Raw genomic sequence first — 23,692 nt, forward strand, 5'->3', positions numbered from 1 at the left:
ATAAAAACTTCTAACAATGATCTAAACCAGATTTTAATGTATATAAAAAGGTCAGACAAACATTAGCTACTAGAGACTTTTCCATGGTTAGATTTGAGGTTTATAGTTTTGCTGGACACCTAACATAAAACTCTTCAAAGCTGCAGGATGTCAGACTTTATTGTTGTAACACATGTAATGAAAAGAGAAGTGCTCCAAAATAATTTCTTATTAATATTTTCTAATGTTTTAATTGGGATGTTTACTGCCTGAATGTATTGCTTTGGCTATTGGATCTACAAGGAAAAAAAAAATAGCTCAAGAGAGGCCTCTTGGGGGTGTTAAGAGAAACGAGGCTGCACAAATCATTGACGAAAAACAATACAACTTTACTGAGTCTATGCACCCAAAATTTTTTTCCCCCTGTGAATGCCTCATTCCTATTGATAAAAGAAACAGTTCTTTGAGTGTAGTAGGCGGTCTGCTCTTTGTAAACCATTAGTCAAAACCTTCCAAAGGAAAGACCTGCAAGTTTTCAAGCTTTTTTCTGCTTTGAGCTTTCCAAGCCTTTCAAGGCTTGGTATGGTAAACATGCAAGATACAGGGCAAGGTAGCTTTCTGCCTGGTCTCGGGCTGCAGACACTGCCATTTCAGATACTCAAACCAACCAGAGAGACCTCCTGCCATAACACAGACTTATTCAGATATTAAAAGGTTTTATTGTGGGTTTTTTGGGAGTGGGAGTATGTGCTTTGGTTGAAGGACTCTCTAGGTACACCTACACCATTCTCAGAAGCAGAACTGGCAGTAGCTCTGAAGAAGGCCACTTTGCTGCTCTGTCTGTCCCCGCTGTGGAGTCAGGCCATCAGAATCCCTGCCAAAGCATCCCCTGCTTGGGCCACCCTTGTGAAAAACAACTGCAGGAAAGCTTCTGTGTCTGCGGGTTTTATTACCTCTACTCATGGAGGACAAATACATTTAATATTTAACATTTCCTATCTGTTAAAACCAGCTCTGTTACAGCAGTACTAGAAGGGCAACTGACTGACCTCACAGCTGGCTTTAAAGACAAGAAGCCAGGCAGCTCCCTCTGCCCTACATGATAGCTTTCCTCTATTGCAGAGCAAAACAAGTCACCCAGTGTGCAGATGGGAGGAGTTCACCTGAGTTGAATTTTGGCTCTTTCTATCGTGAACAGGCTGTGCTTTGTGAAGGCTTCTGTTCAGCTGCAGGAGAAAAAGCTTTCTTCCTTAGAACATTTGACACAAAAAGAAAGCAAAATAAGAAAGAATTTCTAACTGATTGCCCTATGAAAATGTCCCAGCACTGTAAAAACAAAGAAAAGGTTGGGGTTTTTTTACTTTTTTAAAATATTATACAAGTCCTGAGATACTATGAAACTGGGTGTGCAGTGGAAACCTAGACAGACTAGACATTAGATATACAGTATTTTTTCTCTGTGTCTTTGCCAAAAGTTTCCTTTCAAGTACTAAACAAGGATCTTGAGAAGACAGAACTCTCAACCAACCACATTTTGTTCAGAAAAATAGAATTATTTAGAAGGGATTTTCTCTTTAGTTTTCTTTAGGCAATCCAATGTAATCCTTTAAAATGACACTTAAATAAAATACTCTCAGAAGGAATTATATGTTTTAAAACTCTTTGTTTGTAAAACAGAGTTCTGCCCATCACAGTGGGAGGCACACATGTGTATCTGACTGTCCCACACCACATAAGGATGCGATGGACTTCTGAAACAACCCAAAATGCCTATATTGCAATAGGTCTAATTTTCACATCCTTGGCTGATTTTGTCATTTGTTCCTGATTATACAGCTAGCAAGTGTAGGTAGCTGCTATAGCAGGAGTCACATAAACATTGTGGTTCTACACTGCAGATACTGTCAAACACAGGCCCAGCTCCCTGATTTGTCTCCAAAATGAAGTGTGTGGTATAATTTCCTTGCCCTTGGGGATAATCAGTCCCTCCTTTTTGCATACTGCAAAATGCAGTTTTCTATTAGTCTAACCACTGACAGCTGTGGTTACAACAGAAATAAACAAAAGTAGCACAAAGATGAATGAGACTTGTTGAAGATATATTGTAAGTATTCCCCCACCAAGGGCTTTGTTTCTTGCTTGATGATCTTCTACTACTGTTAAGGTACTTGCAGGTGAAAAGTATTTTCCAAAACAAAGCTTCTCAACTGAATAAGGGCTCAGGAGAAACCTGAGTCTTTACTTCCCTGTCAGAAACGAGTCATAGCTCCCTTGACCATAACTGCCAATTGCAGGAATAATTTCCTTAGATTTGAACTAAAATAAAAAAGTAGCATCTGAGTGACAGGAAAAGCAGGCCAGCATTCCAATTCACTTACAGAATTAGATGGGTTGCACATACAGATATCTGGGGATCATTGCAGCAGATCTCAATTTGTTTGGTCCTTGAAAGGGAATATTTTTTGAGAAGAAATGTGTTAAGAACTGCTGTTATTTGTAACACACAATCCTCTAGGCTGCAAACAGTGCATCAGGGTTATATGTCTCTGTGTTTTATTTTGGTCAGGGAAGATCAGGGAAGATCTTGTGTTAAAGTAGTGAGGAGGACTCAGGCATTTGGTGTCTGGTGGGTGACACAGACTGTTCTGTGTTCCTGCTGTGGTGACTTTCAGATTCACTGTGTTTGTGTTTCCTGGAGGTCATGTGGAGCAGGGGCCCTAACTCATGGGTCATACTCACAGTATGCCCATTACATTTTGTCTGGTTTGTTGGTCCCTCTGCCTATCCCCATCAGTTCAATGTTACTCTTCTTCTCACAGGAGTGATGTGAGCCTATTGCCTCGATGCAGTGATGCGTGTTACATTTGTCATCTAAGTAAAATAAAAAACAAACACAGAAAGACTAGGAAATAAGGCAAAAATAGAGTGGCCCAAATGTACCAATTGAAAACTGAATCTGACAGTCAATAACACTGGCAATTTATTTTAATTTCCTGACTGAATTTTAGCTGAATATATAGATGATTTGCAAAAGACCTATACTGTAATATTTCAAATTGATGAGAAAAATCATAGTCATACCATGAAAGCAGATGATGAAAGACTTTTTAGTTTTGTTTGTTTTGTTTTTGGTTTTGTCTTTTTTTTGTTTTAATCCACTGAAAACTGTTTCTCCTAGTAGGCCTTTTTTCATATACTGAGTAGGAATCAGAGTCAACAGGGAGATTTATCTGATGTCACTCTGAGTTAAAGCACAGAATTTTGCCAAAGACAGAAGATAAAATCAGCAGTGTATCTGTGTCCAATTTTCTGTATGTTTTTCACTTATTTCAAAGAGTAAATAAGGGAGTTCCTTGTATCTGCTTTTAAAGTGGACTGTTGCCAGGGCAGTTGTGCTTTTCCCTGCTTCTCTTCCAGCTTGTGCATTTATCTCTTTAGCTTTCTGAGGCATGTTGTCTCTCTTTGTACTGATAAGAGTAATCCGCTGATTCTCCTTCCCTTCCCTGCAGTATTCACGCAGAGTCTGGCATGAACTGACGTCCATATGGCATTCATCCCATTGAATGGCACTTGGAGCAATGTGGGGCCGTGGGAGGACAGGTCAGCACTGTGACCCTGGGGGCAACCACACTGACTCTTACCCCCAGAACTGCTGACTGCTGTCACAGCACAGTGTAATCACATTTTACAACATCATCCTTTAGACCTTTTATGCTGGATGCACTAAGGAGTTTACATCTTCTCCTGGGCTACAATCTGCCAGAGATTGTACGTGTGCATTTTAACCTGACTTCCAGGCTAACAAAATGCTGATGTGACTCATGAAAACCTTGGTGAAGGAGGGGGAGACTTCATAAACAACAGAAGAATCTGGAAGAAAAAATTGTGATATAAAGCCCACTGTATGTCTCAAAGGTGTTGGCATCTGTATGGTCACCTGTGCAGACAGACCCCAGCCATAGGGGTCAGTCCTACCCTGTTGTAATGGTGGGAAAATGCTGAAATATTGTAGGGTAAGGCCAACTTGATGCTCTGAATTCCTCTCTAGATTTGCTGACTTGCTTACTGATATATTGCTCTATTTGAGTGCTGTGTGGAGTTCCAGTCAGTAAAGAAGGCACTATTTTAAAGTCCTGAAGTCAGACATGGTTGCAATTGTAGAGACTTCAGCAGTTCCCATTTAATGCATTCCTTAGGAAGCCAAAGATTATTTTCTTTCCACCCTCCCTGCAGTAGCATTTTCATCAGGGAGCAAAAGCAGTGAATTCAAATCTACAAGGCTTCCTGTATATCTTGTTGTACGTGAGGATAGAATATTTTGAACTTTGTATGAAATTAAACTGGAATTAAAATCAGGAGAGAAACCTCAGGAAAAATGTTTAAAAATCCCTTTCTTAAGTGCATTATGAGACTGTTATTCAGAAGACCCTGAAATAGAAAAAGCAGCAGCAATTTGTCCACTGCTATTCCTCAACTAATAAGAAAGCCTATAACATTTATTTCTACCTTGCAAATCCTAAGAAGAATTTTCACTGCTTAATGGCATTGTCAAATCACACTCAATTTCATAGTGCTAGAATGTGCTTGCAAGCCATTGTTGTTTCCAGTCTTTATTTCAACATTCTGCCTACAAGCACTTCATTATGAGAAGATGTGGAACCCATAAAAAGTAAGTTTTTATTTTCTCATATGGAATGCGTGCTTTCTGTCTATTCTCATGCTCACAAAAGGACAGGGGAATTTGCACAGGAGAAGAGATAAAATCTCAACAACAGATTGCTATAGATCTGAACATTCTAAACTACCTGTTTACCCAGAAAATCATTTTGTGTGGCATTTCCATTGTCTATTTTTATAGAAGTGTATGAACAAAGACAATCTGTTTGCACAATCATCTGTCAAAAACTGCTCTTGAAAGTTCAGTGACAGAAACTCTTTCAAAACTGGAATTTATTAAGAAATATTGTGAGTGGACCATTATCAGGCTCTGATCATAAAAGCTAAAAGTTAATGACATCACTCTTACACTTAAATGAAACAACTGAAAGTTGTAGATACTTGAAAGTCTGGGGTAAAACATCCCCAACAAACAAAACCAAAACAAAACCCCCACACTTTGTGATTTTACGCCTTGCTTGTAACTCTGCAGTTCTCATTTACAGTACCTGCATCCCATGGAGCTTTCCTTACATACCTCTACAGCTAATCAGATTGTGCCCTGCACAGACTTCTCCTCACAAATATAAGCACCTTATACCCCACTGACTGTTAGTTTAAAAGATCCTTATCGTTTCTTCTCTTCTTTGCTACTTTCTAATGCTACTGCTGCACACATCCAGCACTTTCAAGAAAGGTGCTCTGGCCCCTGAATCTTGCCATAGTTTATGGCTCTGGCCCCTGAATCTTGCCTCTCCATTCCCTCCATGCCATAACCTCTGGCAGAAAAGGAGGAGAAAGGAGATAGCTGACTGAATAAACAAAGAAAATGAGAAGGACAACAGCTGAATAAAAAAAGATAAGAAGCACATGAGAAGTGCACAAGGTCATAATTCAGGGATCAGTAATGACAGTGAAGGTGATTGACATGGAGACTGACATGGTTAAAATTATCACTTCTTTGCTTCAGTGCCTTCAAGTTGGTATGCAAAGGGGATCAATCTCACCACACATTTAGAACTTGGAAAGCAAAGCTCTGGGAAGGAAAATGTACTGTCACACCACTAATTTTGTCTGAGAGTGCCTTTAAGAAACCTCCTTTAAGGTTTGATGCAGTACGAACAACACTACTCAAAAACTATGTAAGGGGATTGTGTTCAGCAAAGTAGAGCTTGAACTTCCTATTACATTAAGATGTGTAACCCATTTTTGTAGCTTCATAGTAAAAAAAAAAAGTGTCCATCAGTCTGTGAAGTTTCTCCAGTCTGTCAAGTGATGCTCTTGTCAAGGTTTAAGCTTCTTCCATATATGAATATAGGTGAGCATCCTTTTCAGTTAACTCTTTCAAAACTGCATCCAGTGTTTGTTTATGATAAGGCTACTAATACCCACTATATGATTTTCAGCTGAGAACTTTCTTGTTGAGTCCTTTAAGTCATAAATTATTCCCTTGATAGCTTAAGGGAACATAGCAGGGTAGCACCTTCCAGCCCACAGAACCCTCAGTGTGCAGTGATACAGCCTTTTGGGGGATGCGATAGAGTGAGATTTCAAGCTGCCAACAACATAAAGCTCCAGCAAGGTCCATCCTTGTGGCTGAGCCCCACTGATTGCAGAAGGGAATAAAGCTATCATCATCACCACAAAGCTGGGTGGGTTCATTCTCCACACCATGAGGTACTGGATTACCAGTGACTATCAGACTAGCTGTGGTTGGTTGCCCAGCATATGGAGGCTTCTAGCTACAGCTTTGGCAAAACTGCTTGAATCTGAGAGTCCCATTGCCTTACTCCTTCCAGGAGCTGATTAAATAACCTGAAAATGTCTACAGGCATGACAGCATTGTGGAGGTCTTCAGTATCAGCATGACATTCAACACAATACATCTCTATCTTGAAAGTTAATTGAGATCCCTGTGGGTAAAAATGCTTATGTAACATTTGCTTCACTCATGACTCTCTGTGGGATACAGTGATGACTCCCAGCTCCCTGTGATGGATAGCCTCAGAACAGCAGTGGTTGACATTTTCTGTGTCTTGGCCCTTTAATATGTTTTATGTTTGCACAGTTGCAATGAACATTCTCCACTGCCTTTAATCCTGGCTGATAAATGAAGCATGAGTCTCCCTCTAACCTTGGATACTCTCACAGCTGATGCTTGCATGATATGATTTGCATTTTTCCATGGACTCTGTTGGAAAATGTCCAGTTAGCTCTCTGCAGCTATTGGAAGAGCATTGTTGTTGATTGCTTAATGCTTTTCCCAAAAATTATTAGGCATGCTTGCTTTTTTTACCATACAATAGTTACAGATATAATTTAACCAGTTTCCTAGGTTGTATAAAATCTGTACAAAAAAGGGAAGAATTAGGCTGGAGATCCTACAGGAAAAAGCAATGGAAAATCCTTGGACAAAAAAAAGAGATTCTGTCTCCTTGACTGTAAATTTTAAATCTAAAGCCATACAATCAATCTCTGTGTCCCAGTGAAGTATTTATACATGGAAAAGCAGCTGAATTCTGATGTCATATCTGGAATGAGATGAGCATGAAAAAGAAAATGATAACAATAGGGAAATTCTTCCTCCTTTCTTTCTCTCATATCAAAATTATACTTGAGGAACACTTGTGATGTATGGTTCTCCATGCATCTTTCCCCTTCTAGTTATAACCTTTTCAAAGCACACACTCTACTTATGGAAAAAAGCTGCAGATCAAAGCATGACAGTTGACACCGCAGAAAAAAAGAGACAAGGTCACTGGATCAAACCCAAGAAGTAAAACTGATGAAAAGCCTTCAAGTGCAGAGCAGACTGATGAAAATAAGTGTGTGCTGCATGATTTGAGTAAAAAGGGGCTGAAATAGAAGAGAAGAGGAGAGACTGATGAAAGCCAAGGGTTGAAGACTCATGAAGAAAGCATAAGAAGCTGATGGCTCCAGACTTGGGTTTCATAAGCAGAAACTCTACAAGGTATTTAAAATTTAGTGGAGAAGCCACTGACTGTGGCATCAGAGAAATCACAAGACTGAATTAAGAGGAAAGATACTGAAAAAAAATTCCTCTGAAGGGTATACTGAAAGTATTCAGAGAGGTGATAATGAAAAAAAACCAAAACATTTCACCACTGATCTGGGTGTATTTGAAAGCACACTGCTGTGACTTTGGTTATATTTTTTGTCCTAAAAATGACAAGACAGCCCACAGCTTCTAAAATTAGCCAGTCTCTATAATGGGCTCCTATGCAAAACATGTATATTCAGCTTCTTTTGCTAAAGTCCCTACTAACTCCAGAAAGGAAAATTAGAAGTCACACTGTAAGATTGTAACTTACCCTTCAGTAAATCTTGTGTTATCATAGGTTCTTCTATGTAGGTAGACAATGCAAATGCATTCCCACACATTTTAATGATAAATCTAATCGATATTGGCAGAAAGAATTTCTTTCCTTATAAATTTCACCACACAACTTCACAAATAAATAGAATCGAGATCCCAGAAATCCCAACTTCTATGCTTAAAAAACCACTTAAATGTTGTCTTACCCTTCCCCATCCAGCATGTGAAGTGTGGGTGAAAGAGTTCCTTAGTACTACCTTATAAAAGCAACTGAATTTTAACCACAGATTGCTTCATTAGAGTAAGACCTTTAAAAGACTACAAAAACAGGAAACAAAGCAAGGAAGAGTTTTATGTTGCAGCTGCCTCGAATTCTTCTGTCATGTTCAGGTACTGTTGTAGTGCACATTCTTCTACCTTGTAGGCATCTATCAGTCACCACAGCAGACAACATGACTGACATGAGGATATTGCAATGAGAGTTTAAACAGATTTCTCTCCGAATGCTTATTTCTAAGTCATGACTCTAAGTCATGACTTAAGAGAGGGAAAGAAAATTTAAAACAGTGGTTGTAAGAACTTGGCATATTGAGAGGGTTGCAGAAGAGGAAAATTGGTTTGACATCAAACCACACTGTTTGTACCACAGACATCCAGCTAATAAAGGATGATTTAGTTAAAATCAGAATTCCTCCCCTGTGCAGTCATTCAGCCCTGTTCCAGTTTTACAAAGTGTCCAGTGATTTAGTTATACTTTTGATATTTACCCTTTTTAAATTTTAACTGAATTTTTGGTAAATTCAAAACTTGCCAGGAGCAGGAGTCAGAGTCACTGAAGTTTCAGATAAGGCAAGGGAACATTCCCAGGCTGGAAAATCCTGTTCCCTTTTCTGTCAAAAAGAATTTGGCTCCATGTTATCCAGATTCACCAGAAGGAGACCAAGGTACCACACTGCTTCCTGAAGGCGCCCACTCTGCACACTGGGCTGTGCTTCCAAACCCCTTCCTCCTGCAGGCCTTCTGTCTTTAGGGGTTTGCTGCTGGCGTGGGGGCAGAAAATTTGAGCTGCTAGCACCCCCTTCCCTTTCGGGCTCAGAGGAAAGCTGGTCAGGCCAATATGCACCCACCCACCACATTTCAAGAGGACCTCATGGTGGATCTAGGGGGAAGAAAAAAAAAGAGCAGAAGTTACAAATTTGTGTTCAGGGTAGATTTGATAATAATGGCCAGGGATGGGGCAAGTGAACACTTGAGCACATGAACTTCTGTATCTGCTTCCCAGTAAGCGGGTGTTGGTTTTTGTGTGCCTTACTCCTCTGCTCCTGGAATTTATCTTTAGTTTTCTCCCCTGGCACACACAGGACATTAACCTACCACTAACATTAGCCTACCACTAAAGCTGAACACTGCAAATATCCTCCTGAGAAAATTACAGGTCCAGAGTTTCTTCAGGTAACCACCTTTCACAGTAATTTCATAGAGATCTTAGGAAAAATATGTCATAAATTACTGTTTGTGAGATTAACATCACTCAAATAATTTCTGTATATCAGGAATCAGACACATGATCCAGAATATTCCAGAATTTTAGTCAAATACTTTTTGGGACTTCAAAGTCTTGCCAGCCCCTTATGAATGGGAGCTGAGTATATAGATTTTGAAGGTGTCACCCTGATGAGTCCCTTGTTCCTGTAATGCTTCTGATGCCAGGTAGGCTTTAGAAGAAGGGGCAGCTGGCATCTGCTATCAGCTGCCACTCAGCAGGGGCTCTGGAGCCCAACAGGTCAGCTCTGTGTCCCAGAGCACAATGTCAGCTCACACAAAACATTGTACTCTATCAAAACCGGAGCTCATTGGATGTGCCGCCTGCACACTGCATTGAATTGTGCCCTAAGAAAGGGAATATTTTAAATCATATTTGCATATTTTGATGTAATAAGCAAAGTCTCCTGACTACCCTATGAACTCAGAACTTAAACAGATGTAAAGAGGCATCATATACTTAAAATGAAGACAAAGATCTTTAAGTTGCACTATGTGGCACCTTCATTGGATCATATAAATTCAAATTCAGGAGTTTGTCAGGGTAGACAAAGAAATTGCCTTTCCTCCAGGCTTTCTGTCTTCTGAGTAATAAAGTAAGTTTCTTCATAGTACCATGCAGACAATAAAACCAAACCAAAATCACCACATCAAAGCCAACACATGAATATGTGGGAGTGAAGAGATATTATTTCTCTCCTGCTTCTTTACTCTTCTGAAATTCATTAATAGTTCCTGAGTAATGAAATGTCAATGGCTTTTAGAAGCCACATGAATTACTTGTATGGAGTAACTTCTGTTTAAGAAATTACTTTTTGTGCATTAGACACAGTGACATTTCTCATAAAGAGAAAAACAGAAGTACAGGATATGCAGCTAGGGAATTGTTTGGACAAATAGGGCAAGTTTTACTTTTCATCTGGCAATTTTAGGTGAAGGAGCACTGTATGTTGATAAAATGCACTTTTTGGGAACAATTAGTATGCAAGATTAGGACTTCTGGTACATGGCACCTGTCCTAATAGAATTCTATCACCTGAATATTCTTGAGAAAGTGTGAGCAAAGTGCAATTGGGTAAAGTAAATGTGTTCAGAATCTAAGTTGACTAAGGCTTTCCACTACCATTTCAGGGCTATTTGGATGGCATGTGATTCAAATTATATTTATACAGCAGTCATATGCAAATTTAAGGCAAGAAAGAACACAAGTGCTATATGTTTATATTTTGCAAACATCCATACGGGATTGCTGTTCTTGATAACCTTTAATTTAAAATAAAACTACCAGAAAATTTTACATTATTATTATTATTATTATTATTATTAGTGCTCTTAACCCCCTGAGATGAACAGATAAGGAATAATGCTCTCTGTTAAATCCATGTTGATTTTCTAAACTAAAAATGGCTTTTAAATTTTTCCTTTATATAGAAAATTAAGAATTATTTAGTTGGCTCAATGTGAGATGAGGTGCATTGGCCCAGTGCATGGAAGTCAAGTCCTGCTGTAGACATAAAGACTTAACTTCTCAGAGAAAATACATCTGTATGGACATTTGTGCCGTGCAGGCTCTGTCTGAGGACAAAATACCAGTTTCTGCTGAAAAAGGATATGGGAGCCCTTTGCTGTAAAGCAACTGTGAACAAATAAGTCAGAGCAAGAATGCTGGATCCACCAAGGCAGGGTTGAGTCTGGGAAATTGTGATCAGCTCCTGTTTCTCACACATCTGCTGCAATGGGGATTTCTCAACGCACACAGTTAACGTGCTGGCCCAGTATGATTCAGGAAGAATCTTCTCTGTTTCACTGGAGGAGCTCTGCTTCAAAGGGCAAACCTACTATTTCTCAGGAAATAAGAACCTGAAACTTGTAGAGAGAAGGATGTGGAGTAAACAGAGAGCTGGCAGATGTAGCTGCATGCCAGGGATGATCCCACCAGCCCATAAATATTGATGACTTTGCAGTCTCTGAATGCAGATTATTCAGGACACTGAAGCCTGCAGCTGCACATTCACAGCTTGCTGCTCTCTGAAAGAGCATTCCTGAGAATGTGCATCCGCCTGCCTGAGAATCCCCCACTGCTCTTTTTAACTCTGCTGAAACAATGCTCTTCTCCTTCTGGAATTTGTATTTTATCAAAATAATTCAAAAAGGCAAACAAAATATTTGTTTTGCTAAACTCATTTGCAAACTGCTATAACAGGTTGCTGTAAAAACAGGCTGTTACAAGAGAGGGGATAAAACTCTTCCCTTTTTTTCCTCTACTGCAGATATGTCCTTCATATAGCTACTTTTGTCTAAGACTGTTTAATACAAATAAGCAGAAATAACTGGAGAGCATGGTGACAGTTCATTCATGGGTGTATCATGCATAACCTTGATGTATTTGGCAATAACATCAGCACTTCACTTGAGTATGGAACCAGTTAAACACTGGGACTCAGACATCCTTAAGAGAAATTAATTTAAGATTCATGCTGGATCCTTAATTCAATAAGCCAAAATTGGAGCTGACATTCTGAGGATAATAAAGAAACCTAGGAAAGTATTGAAGTCCAAACAAGGACAAGCCAAACCACAAAGGATTCAGCAGAGTATTTCAGCATTTCTGAGAAAAAGTAATATATTAAGAGCTCAGAGCCCATCAGGGGTTGGCTCATGTTTTAAGGATAATAGTTAAAAGGCTGCCATTTTACTTTAATCCTATGACAGATTTAGCAATGCTTATCATGTTGAAATAAATAGTTAATTTATTATCATATTTCACATAGGTATGCACGTACTGATGTATTTATAGCTACAGATGCATACATATACCCAGACAAACTCTACTATCATTCCTCAGTACATGGCTGTCACAAATTTGTGCTTAAGGCCTGTTTGTCTCACATTAAGTAAGGTCTTACTCTACATGTATTTTTAATGACCTACCTGTGCTCTCTGTTTTCTGAGCTCCAACAGGGTCATGATCTCTCAATCGGCATTTGTGAAAATACTCATAGGTATAGCAGAGTTGCTTTAAGCACTCTGAACATGGCCCATGTGGAAAAAGAGGCTGGAGATCAGGCTATTAAGTCAGATCTATTTTGAACAACAATGACATGTGTTTTATATTTTCCCAGAACTTCAAACATGTATAAGGGCTTTCCTGAGAAGAGATGCTTCCCTTCTCTGGGGTCTAGCACAGAAAGTGCAAATTAAATTAGGAGTGAAATTGGTCACAGGGGTGTAGTGTTACTGCATCTTGCAAGCGATCCTGTGCCTCAAATGGCACCAAAGAATTATCATTTCACCATAGGCGTTTTTGCCCTGTGTCAGACACCAAGGCTTCCTTGTTCATGAAGGGAGTTTGCTGCTGAAAGGCCTCTTAAAAAGCTTGGACTTGACTTTCTGTTATAGATTACCACGAGTTTTAGAGGTTAATCAGTTAATTGGCAATTATTTTTGAATATTAGTATCACTTTTAGTTAAGGTTGCACTGAAATAGACATAAAAATGTTTTGTGTGTGACGATCTCATCTCCTTCTGTCTAAGTTCTTGTCTAAGTTCAGAGCAGTCCTTCTTAATGCAGCTGCACTAGCAGTGGTCTGTGCTTCTGTGTCCTGCTTTTTTTTCCACCTAACTGGCAGTTCAAACTCAGAAGCAATTCCTGTTGAGCATATATGTGATAAAATAGTGTGAAGAAGCTCTTCCATGGACTCCCACCAATGTGTGACAAACTGACACTTTCTCCTTTGCTCCTTTATCTCTTTTTCTCCCTGTCTATAGTTTGCTTGCTTACAGTAGGATCATCACTAATGCCTTCCAAAACCTTACCAGGGCTGGTGAAACTACAAGCAGTAAGATCTCATGCTGAAAGAACATCCAAGCATCCAAGCACTGTACACAATGTACAAAAATAAGATAACAGGTTTGAGTCCAAATTTTTTAAATTTACCTTTTTTTTTTTCAATTACCTCTCTTGTATCATTAAAGCAACCAGATAAAACACTTTTTTGAAAACTTGAGGCACAGTGATTGATTAGCCCTACTCCTTTCTGCTGTGGAAATCTCTGTGACTCCACACAAGCTGCAGGTGCTAACCACCTGTCCAGATAAAGCCTGGGGCCCTGAAACTACAGCTCTTCGTCAAGAAAAGCTGCTGGATTGGCACATGTTCTTTTGCATCTTAGGCTTTGTCCTCTGTCTCTCTCTTGGCTTCCCTTTCTTTAACAATATTGTGCTTGCACATTTACATTAGTATTAATTCACTTTTACTTAGCATTTTTTATGTCATTTTTATGTACTCAAGTGCCTCAAGTCAAGGTTTTCTGCAGCTAGACAAACCTTCAATTTTGCTTGACTGCAAGTGATTCATCTTTTCCTTAACAATAATATTTATTTCAACATTCACTTCATAAGCCCTCAGTCTGTTGACACCAGCATGGTACCATTACCAATGGTATAAACAAAGAAAAATTGTAACACTGAGACCAAATCAAACTTGTGCATAGTGTCTGTGGTTGAATTTTAAATGGATGCAGCTCCAGAGAGTTTATCCACATAAAAGTAATAATTAACATTCCTGAAGTAATAACTGCTCGGCCACATTTCAAACTGCTAGCTCAGATATTTGCATGCTTCCAATATGAGCACGATATGGCTCAGTCTTAAAGCTGCCAAAGCACAGTAGGTTACTCAGCATGCATAAAAAGAACTGACATTACATTCAGTGGGGACTTTATCTTGTTTGAATAATCCTCCCTACAAGATTATTTCAGCATGCAACGTGTTTCATTTGAGCAAAGTCAGAGAATGCAAAATAATGTGAAGTAATTATGCTATTAAATGTTGCTATTACTTTTTCAGCCCTCTGTCTCAAAGCATAAATAGTTTTCTCAAGGCTAAAAATTGTCAGCAGAAGATAAATGCACCTCTTGAGTAACCTCGTTAAAACCAATGAAGTTTCCCAAAGACTGAGATTGGTCCCTTACTCCACTATACTCAGAACTAGGAAAACCACAGAATATCAATATATTCTTTGCTTCCAATTGGTATTGGTTTGCATTTCTAGAACACCTCAGTTCGAAATTCTCAAAATATTTTACAATCTTGTATGGAACAGAAGAGTTCTTTTTACCAGCATCTAGCACATGGCTGGTGGTACCTCTCCATGCTAAGACCCACAGCTGTAACTGTGCCTGGAGATCAGCACCTGCCCATGTCAGCAGAGCATCCACTGTGGCTGCAGTCTCACCAGGCCGTCTGTGTTAAAATTATCTGGCTGGGGAACAGGTATATTTAAAGAAGAACAGATGCCTAATGTTTCCCAGTAATTTGTGTTTCGAAAATTCTCTCCTGCAGTTGCAAAAGAATCACAGTCCTGCAGTTTCGAGTTCATCCCTAGGGCCCAATCCAGGCATTACACTGCAGAGGGACTTCCTGAGAAGTGTGCACAATTGCAACCTCTTACAGAAAAACATAATGAAGTACTGGGTTTAGTAATGACTGTGAGCCATTTAGCCAGTAGACTTTAATCACCTCTGATTACTATTTGATGATCAGCTATGTTCAATGTTTGTAACCCCTCTTCTTACACACTACAGAAGGTAGCAATGGATAGTCACAGGGAATGAGGCAGCCATTGCTGTTTTTAATGTAACTACCAAAGAGGCCCTTTGTCCTTAAAGTTTATGCCTATCCAAGATCTAAGCATAATGGGGAAAACAAGAGGGAACAGAGTCAGGATTGTTAATTGACAAAACATCGTCTTGCCACTCCCCACAAAGACGTCCATAAAAACTGTGCTTACTTCTTAAAGTTTCATTGCTATTTAACAGCTTAACTGCAAACACTTTTTCTGCCTTCCTATATTACTTTCTGTTTATTTTCCTGGCTTTTCCTTGCACCCCAGCCCTCAACAGGAAGCATTCCTTACAAGCACATCTTGTGTTGTTGTGAGGACATCACATGGCTAATTGAAGGAAAGTCTTGCTGGAATTTATAAGGTAGAGGGTTACTTACTAACCCAACACATGAAAAATCCTATTTCAGACTTTGCAAATGAGTATATTATCCAGTTGCTGCCATCTGAGCAGTTATGCAGAGCCAGTCTGCTTGTACCAGCTGATATGAAGATGTCAATCTGGTAAAGTATTGACACTTGGATGTAAAGTTAACTCCTGAGCAACTACATACAGTCTCAACTGCTGTGCTGGAGTAGAGCCACAGGACCTGAAGCAAAACTCGTGGAACTTGATCAGAGTATTTTAAATAACTTCAGTGGATTCTGGATCCGGTCCATGCTGTCTGCTAGAGGTATTGGCTACATTTTTCCAAATAAAAGAAGTTAGGAATAATATATCAAAACCTTTGATCCACAACTAGCAGGCCCAGGAATTAAGACTCAGTCCCTTTATATGATAAATTTACAGATTTCCTGACTTAGGAAACATGAAAAACACTGACAAATACTTACGTTGACATACAAATAAGTACAAGAGACCAAAGGGTAGAAAAGGCATTTTAATCCTCTAAAAATATTGAACCATTCCAGAGCAGAGAGTCTAATGATTTCAGTCCCCAGTTGTTTATATAGCCCTAAACCCTGTATCCATGATGACATTTCATTTTACATCATTTGTTTCTTTAATCAGTTGTGTTTCATAAGAACAGTGTTTCAGCCAGGTCAGCAGGGAATGTGCTGAGCTACCATGAGCAGCAACTGGAGTCGCTGATTTCATCTGCCTGCCTGCAGACGGAGCATGTCCATGTGATCACAATGCAGCTGCCTGGGGAGCGCTGCCTGAAGCCGCTGTGTATCCCAATACATAACCCTGCCCAGGCTTTCAGCAGTAGGATGTGTTTATTCATCCCTAGCCATTGCTTCAGAGAACACTCTAAAATTGGGTTTGGCCCTTTTTGCTTATTATTTAATGCTTTTCAATGGGGCCAAGTCTTGCCTTCCTAACTAAAAACCACAGATGTCTTCTTAATGTCTGTGGCACCCTTCGTCTCTGCTGAGAGCAGTTTTTGACCCTGTCCCATACTAATTGAATTGGTCCTGCTAGCATGGCAATTACTGTAGCCTTTGGGTGCCTTCCAATATCCATTAAATAATGTGACTTCATGTCCCTTAGGTGCCATTTCTTTTTTCATCTCCCCCCAGAGGAGGTATGTGCACAGTAGAGCACCTTGGACACAGTGTCTGTAGCCTGGTGCTGCATGCTAGGCCATTTTTTTCATGTCAGGTTTCTCCTGGAATATGAATATAGTTTCCAGACTCAAATGGGGCAAATATCTCACAAGTTAGCTTGCTATGCTGGAAACACTTAATTCATTAAACCTAATTACATTAACCAAAACAGAGATATGTATAAAAATGCAACAAAAGTATATAAAAAGGAGTTCTTTTAAGAAAAAATTCTTTTGCAGAAACAAAAGAACTTAACATGCCCCTCAGATTTTTAACGGGTCAGCTACTGATCGGTATTTATAGCTGCTAAAACCTGTTTTTAGCATTGAACCAAACAATCCCCTGGCTCCAATTACTGTTATCCAGAGAGTATCACAGAAGGTAGCAGCCACAAACAGAGGGGCCAGGCAGAGAGAAGAAGTAATTTACTGATTCTTCTGATCCCTCCTTGTCTTATTGTTGGATGGTTTGAGCAGAACCATCCCAGATTCTCCTGCCCCTACTTTTGTTCATTCAAATTTCTCCAGCGCAGCTATTCTTAAAAATAGCCAACGAAACACAAATCAATTAATTCACCTACCTTGAGGATTTTCAGGCAAAATTACCTCCAATCAAACATTTCTTTTACCAGGATGCATTCTTGCATCTACTGAGTAACTGTATGAAATTCCTTCCATCTGCTGTCATCACACCTGATTAAACATCACTTACATATGGTATTTCCAGTATTTTTATTATTTTTATACTGATTACTTGCACGCTGGTACTAATCAAAGAGCTACAGCTGTAACTGCATCAACACAGAACTTGTAAAATAACAGACAGAAAGACAGACTCTGCTCCAAAGTCTGCATCTTATTTAAATTGGACATGGACAAATGTTTCCATATTTCTCCTGCTATTCTTCCCCAAGTGACCTCCAACATAGCTTTGGCGGCCTGAAGCTTCTCAGAATGTCCTACAATCTATCATGGTCCTTGTGACTAATTTGAGGTGCTGGAAGGTGATGCAAGACCATGAAAAAAACCTTGTTACTGAGCCTATTAATGAAATCCCCCTCTTTCCACTAGAGATGGACACAGGTTAGCACAGATGTGGTTAATTTGACACATTTTAGAATTTAATGTCTGTATTGGTTTCTTGTTTAATTTACAAGTGGAGACACAGAGCAGGATGTTTTTCCTGGAAAATAAATTTTGTGATTTTTGACATGATGACTGAGTAAGGAGAGGAAATAGATTTCTGTCTTTTATCAGCAATATCATGTGTTGCATCATCACATAACAGTTAGAGAAGTAAAACTAGCTAAATAAAATGCACCTTTGAGTACAAGACATGTCTGTATGCTTACTGTGTTGTCAATCTCTTATAACAGTAACATAAATGCTAGGTTGAATGATGCAAGGAATTACTTCCCCTTTTTTTTGTGAATATTTCCAGCCTATCTAGGATTAAAAGGCAAGAATTGTACTCATGTTTTCTAGCTTAACAGCCAAGTTGGATACCTATCTTCCTTAAAAAAGGTATTACACTGAATCTATTGCAATTGAGTTGAGAAAACAACATAAAACTTACTCATTTTTATGCTTCTTGAGCTTTACTTGCAGATCGTAGTAACCAAGATGTCCACATGGCTCCCAATCCCTTTCAGCCCTGCAGAATCAGTGAGATGGGTTATATTTTTTTGCAAAGAATTAGAAGGAACTGTTTACTAGATTTCAGTTCATTAGACTGCAGAGCTTACACAGGTGTCAGAGGGCATTTTGTGGCCTGCAGGCACTTTATTGCTGTTAAAGACAACTGAGAGAGTAAAATGCCATGTAACCTCAGCGACATGCATTTATCAAACTGGCAGCTAAGCGACTTTTTTTATAGTGTTGTATGTAGATCTCTGGAAGATAAAAATCGTACAGACTCACAAGCTCCTTTTTGTCCTTTTTAATTTTTTCTTTCAGAGCAAGGCTCTGCTCCAAGACTGGAAAGTCTCTGAGACTCCACAGGAGTGTTACCATGGAGTTTCATGGGCTTGGGCTCAAGCTGTAAATATTTAAGTAGAAATAGTAAAATGAAAAACAAAAGATGGCCAGATGCCCAAATGAAACCATCTAGAGCCTGCATGAGCTGGAGATAAGGTTAATGCGACATTCAAGATAAAGTAAAAGCAACATTTTAATTAACACATTTTCATCTCCTATCACAAAGCTGCACTTGCCTTCATAATGGAATCAATCTATTTTTAATATTAGGTTTCTCTTAACAAAAGCATCTTTCAACAAGCAATTGGAGGGTGGTGGAATCACATATATTGTTTTAATAAAATAGAAATAGCAAGACCATAAAAATATGAATTTTGAAAGCCAAGCCTTGGTTTCCCAGTGGGAGGAAGTTCAAGTGTGCCAATTTCCAATAGCTCTGGGTTAGGATGCTGTGAGCATGTATGGTGTTTATTGACTTCCAAATTAAAGCAGTCAATCTCAAGGAAAAGTAGAGTAATGGAGGCCACTCTTTCATTTTCACTGTGTGTGTAAAATAGTAACAATCAGCAAAACTTTACTGAATTGCCACTACTGCAGACATAAGTACCACACCTTCTTTGTTTATCTTGTTCCACTTTTTAGCTTTCAATCAAACCTATCCTTCTCCACAACCAACAAGTAACCCTACATATCTCTTGGATTGATTTATATTTATTACTCACTGCAGTCATTCTCCTTCGTTTGGTAACTTTTTCCAGATGAGTGTTAGTAAAACTGTGTGAATAATCCACAATGAACAATTTACTCAGCAAATCTGCCTTCTTTTTATGTTCTGTTTTCCTCCAACAAATTCTCTGTTTTGAAGTATTCACCAACTATGGGCTGGTATTGCAGGTAAGTGCTCATGTAAGCAAGCAATGTAGTCTTATCCTTCAGACAAAGCTATTGCCCACCAATTATGAGCCAAACAAAATCAATTGAGATGCCTGGAGTACAGCTCCCAGCCTTTTTTCCTATAACTTGTCTTCTTCTTCCTTTCAAAGCCTGGTCCAGATCTCATAGACTTTGTATCTTCACTTTGTTCACGCTGTACTACCCAATATTTAAGCTCCAATTAGTTTTGATTATTCTTTTTCCATTAAATTATCATAGCTTAGAAACATACAGTCCCAGTTACAAAACCAACATTTGTTTTCTGCAATAATTCTGCAGTTCCCTGCCTCCATGACTGTTCCTGCTAGGAAACTTTTTACTACACTGTTCCATCTCAACATGCCCAAAATTCAGAGGGGAATGAACACAAGGGCACTGAAGCCTGTCTCAGTGAGTGATTTCGTATCCATTGCCCATGTGTGCTCATTTGCTTTTTACAAAATAATATGCCTAGTACCTCCATTAGCTTTCTCACCCTGATATAGCAGGAAGAAGTACTGCCCTTCTGTGCCTGCAAAAAGTCACACACCACAGGACAATCACATGGTGAGGGTGCATCTCTTTTATTCTTGAAATTCCTTTCTTATTTTCACAGAGTTCTCCTACAGTCTTCAAATGTAAAATGTCTGGAACTTAAAGCTTCTTATCTTACACAGTCAATGCCAATATTTATATGTGATTTAGGTTATGAATTAGGTTATGTTAGGAAGGCAGGCATGTGGTGTTTGTGGAAGGCTGTTTGATAGAAAAGGAGGGGATGGGTTGATGGATCTACCACCCTAATATTTGCTGATGAAAAAGCTGAGACAAATCCTTTTGCCATCCAATTATTTATCACTCATTTCTTTGGCAGAAAATAGAGAAGATATTTAAGAGAAAAAGATGAGCACAGCCCCATTTGGTCCAGTGGGCCATGGTACACTCAACTGCTGTATCACCACATCAATAATGCTTTTTAGCAGGACAGAATTCTGGCTCTGGTAAAAAAGAAGCTCCAATGAAGGCAGTGGCACCATTTCATAATTACATGAAGGGAACTCCTAACATTCTTATCTCTCTCTAGCTTTTAAATTTGATGTGCATTTCAGAAACCCTGATGTCTTTTCCACATAAATTTTAAACAAAATAATGGACATGTTATTTGCACAAATGCCCATAAACAGTATACAGAACCAGTTGTATAAGACAATCCTGCCATGTCTGGAATGGGTAAAAGTCTAAAATACACAAGGTTCTTCCATGGTGGACCAGGTGTGGTTACTCAGGTACTGGGAAGGAGCAACAGGGGCAGTCTCTGAGGAGCAGCCAGGGCTGTCCATGCCAAACACAGGCAGTTCCAGCAGCTCCAGTAGCCCCGCTGCCGGGCACGGCTGAGCCCGCAGACCCGGGCTGGAGACACAATGAAAGGCTACCAGATAGGGCAAAACCCTACGCAGCATCCCGGGCCGAGGGAAACCCCTGAGAATCAGTACTGCAAGCCCCGAGGGGTAACTGAGAGGGCAGTTTTTTTATTGTGTCATTTACCTGTTTTAGCACCATGTTCTAGCATCTGAACAGGCCCTTTCGAATGATAGTTCTGGACTTAGATGCTCTAGTTCTAAAAGTATGATGTTTTTACCCCTTTTCCTGGACTCTTGTCTTTGCCAACCTTTATGATGAACACTGCAATAAAATAATAAAATGACATCCAAAATATTACTGTGAAAAGTATACATTTCATGTAGAAAAATTGCATGTTGTGTTTGCTAGAATTTTTGAACCAATCTAATGTTTCCTTAGCAACCTGATAAAGGAATATTTTTTTTTAAATTTTCCATTCTTATTGTGACTTAAGCAATTTTGTTTCATTTGAAGTTCATCCATGGAGGGGATAAACACAAAGTTTAGAGTGGGAATGCCTGCTTTAAGACAATGCTATGTTAGAATGGAAACCACTATGCTACTTAGTAGTTAAGTATCTGAGCTGGCTTCTACATGAGTTAGACATTTCCAGAGGCCTTGGCAAAGCCCAGCTAAGCACAATGCTTATTCAGTTAATAAAAAGCACTGCACTTTCTCTCCTGACAAATCTGACTCCTGAGTGCTTATTAATACATAGCATTACAACAATTTACCTTTTAGGTTCCTAATGCAAACCAAAAATTCAGAATATCAATTTATTAAATTTTCTTCATTAAAGACCATTCAACATTCAAAATGAAATATGTCTCAAGACTCACACTTTTCAAGACAATTGATATATGGGGTTGCCAGACCTATCACTTTAGCACAGAGACCATTTTTGTCCTTTTAATGTCACAGGTATGTGAAACCCACAGCCATAAAAAAAAAAAAAATCAAATAGGTCTAACAGGCAACTTTGTCTAGTGATTTTTCCCCCATAGAAAAAGTATTCAGTGGCTTGCACAAAAGTTCCACTGAGATCTGAACTGCTGCATATCAATGGGCTGGCGAATTTCAAGGAAACACACAATTCTTTATTTTAATCATCTTTTCCTGTGCATTGCCTACCTTTATACACATATTTGATTTGGAAGCACTCATAGCTTTCATACCTTCATTAATCATTTGGAATGAACACTGGGGACCTTTTGCGAAATTCAGGGGGATGACATCATGATCAGGATTCTGAAAATAATAATTAAAAATGACAGGAGAGCACAGCTGGGAAATAAATCTAAATTGATAACACATTTTGTCTGACTATTTACAACTTTTTAACCCACAAATCAATATGAAGTTGTTAAAATACTGTTGTGCAGTTGCTGTTTTATGACTACAACTTCAGAATGAAAGAATATAGAAGATACAAATGCAACAGACAAAATGTTGGTAAGAAGAGATCTAGCCTGAAGACTTTAGTTCAGTGTCTTTCTGCCACGGATCACCCTGGGGAAGCAATTTCTATCTGTCTGGTTAATTTATGAAATGATCCAATGCTGTATGTGTACTTTTGCTGCCTCACAGGACTGAAAGACACTGCATGCCTTCTGCCCTGTCCTCATCATTAGTTGCACTGAATCTTTCAGTCAAAGAATTCAGAGGGAATGAGGAAAAAATTACAAGGGAAAATGGAAAAAAGGTTTACTACTAGAGAGTGTCCTGGACACCTACACAGAACAACTCACAGGACACTGAACTGGCCTATAAGGAATCTAGATTTTAGCAAAATAAATAGTTTATGCTCCTCTTATCAGGAATGACTCCATGAGCATTTCTAGAATTTTTAACTGAGCTCAGAACAATTGATCCATGCTACAGAGAAATATATCTGAAAAGTGTCCAAGTTTTTATTACTTTTCCAGAAGAATAATATGTCTTGGTTTTTCCAGCTGCAGACTGGGCAAGTTCCATTTAGTGAATGTTTTTAAATCTCCCAAGTATTAATGTTAGAAGTAACACAAGATTCATTAGCTGAGCTTAAAGCAGTTTTTGGAGGTGTGCTTGATGGAACACGAGCTCATCCATGATGCTCAGAGGACATGGCATATTTCTCTCCACACAAAAGGGCAACTATTAGCTAACACAGACATCAGGAAACCTTGGAGCCAGCCATTGAGATTCAGGACAAAATGTTTCTGACTGAACACTAAAGTTTTAGCATTTCGACATTGCTCTCAATTTTCTTGGGTTTTCATCCAGAAAGCAGTGATTTAAAGACTAAACGCTCTGTGTAGCAAAAATGTTCCACTGCTTTTGCAGTGCTTAAGCCAAGAATGTCATGAAACAGCTTTTTGGCACCCAGACTAGCTATTAAGCAGCAGCTCAGCTGGGACCCCAAACCAGGTGCCTCCTGCAGAGAGCACTCAGGAGGTAGACTTTTCATGTTAACAGCTCTCTCCAGCCTTGTTCCCCTCCCAGACTTCATTCAGGACTGTGACCTCTCCTTCTGCAAAAGCAGTTCTCAGAAGTCAGTACTTTCAAAGAAAAATGGTCTTTCTCCTGAGCTCCATATTGTCAGCTGTGTGACCACAGTGACTTCCCTTCCTGCTACTGAGATTGCTCGAGGCCCTTTACACATAGTAGGTAACAGCACATACTGAAATGAGCATGATTTCTGGATATAAACTGAGTAGTGGTTAATCAGCAGCTCCT

The sequence above is a fragment of the Camarhynchus parvulus genome, chromosome 3 (assembly GCF_901933205.1).
Source record: "Camarhynchus parvulus chromosome 3, STF_HiC, whole genome shotgun sequence".
NCBI lineage: Eukaryota > Metazoa > Chordata > Aves > Passeriformes > Thraupidae > Camarhynchus > Camarhynchus parvulus.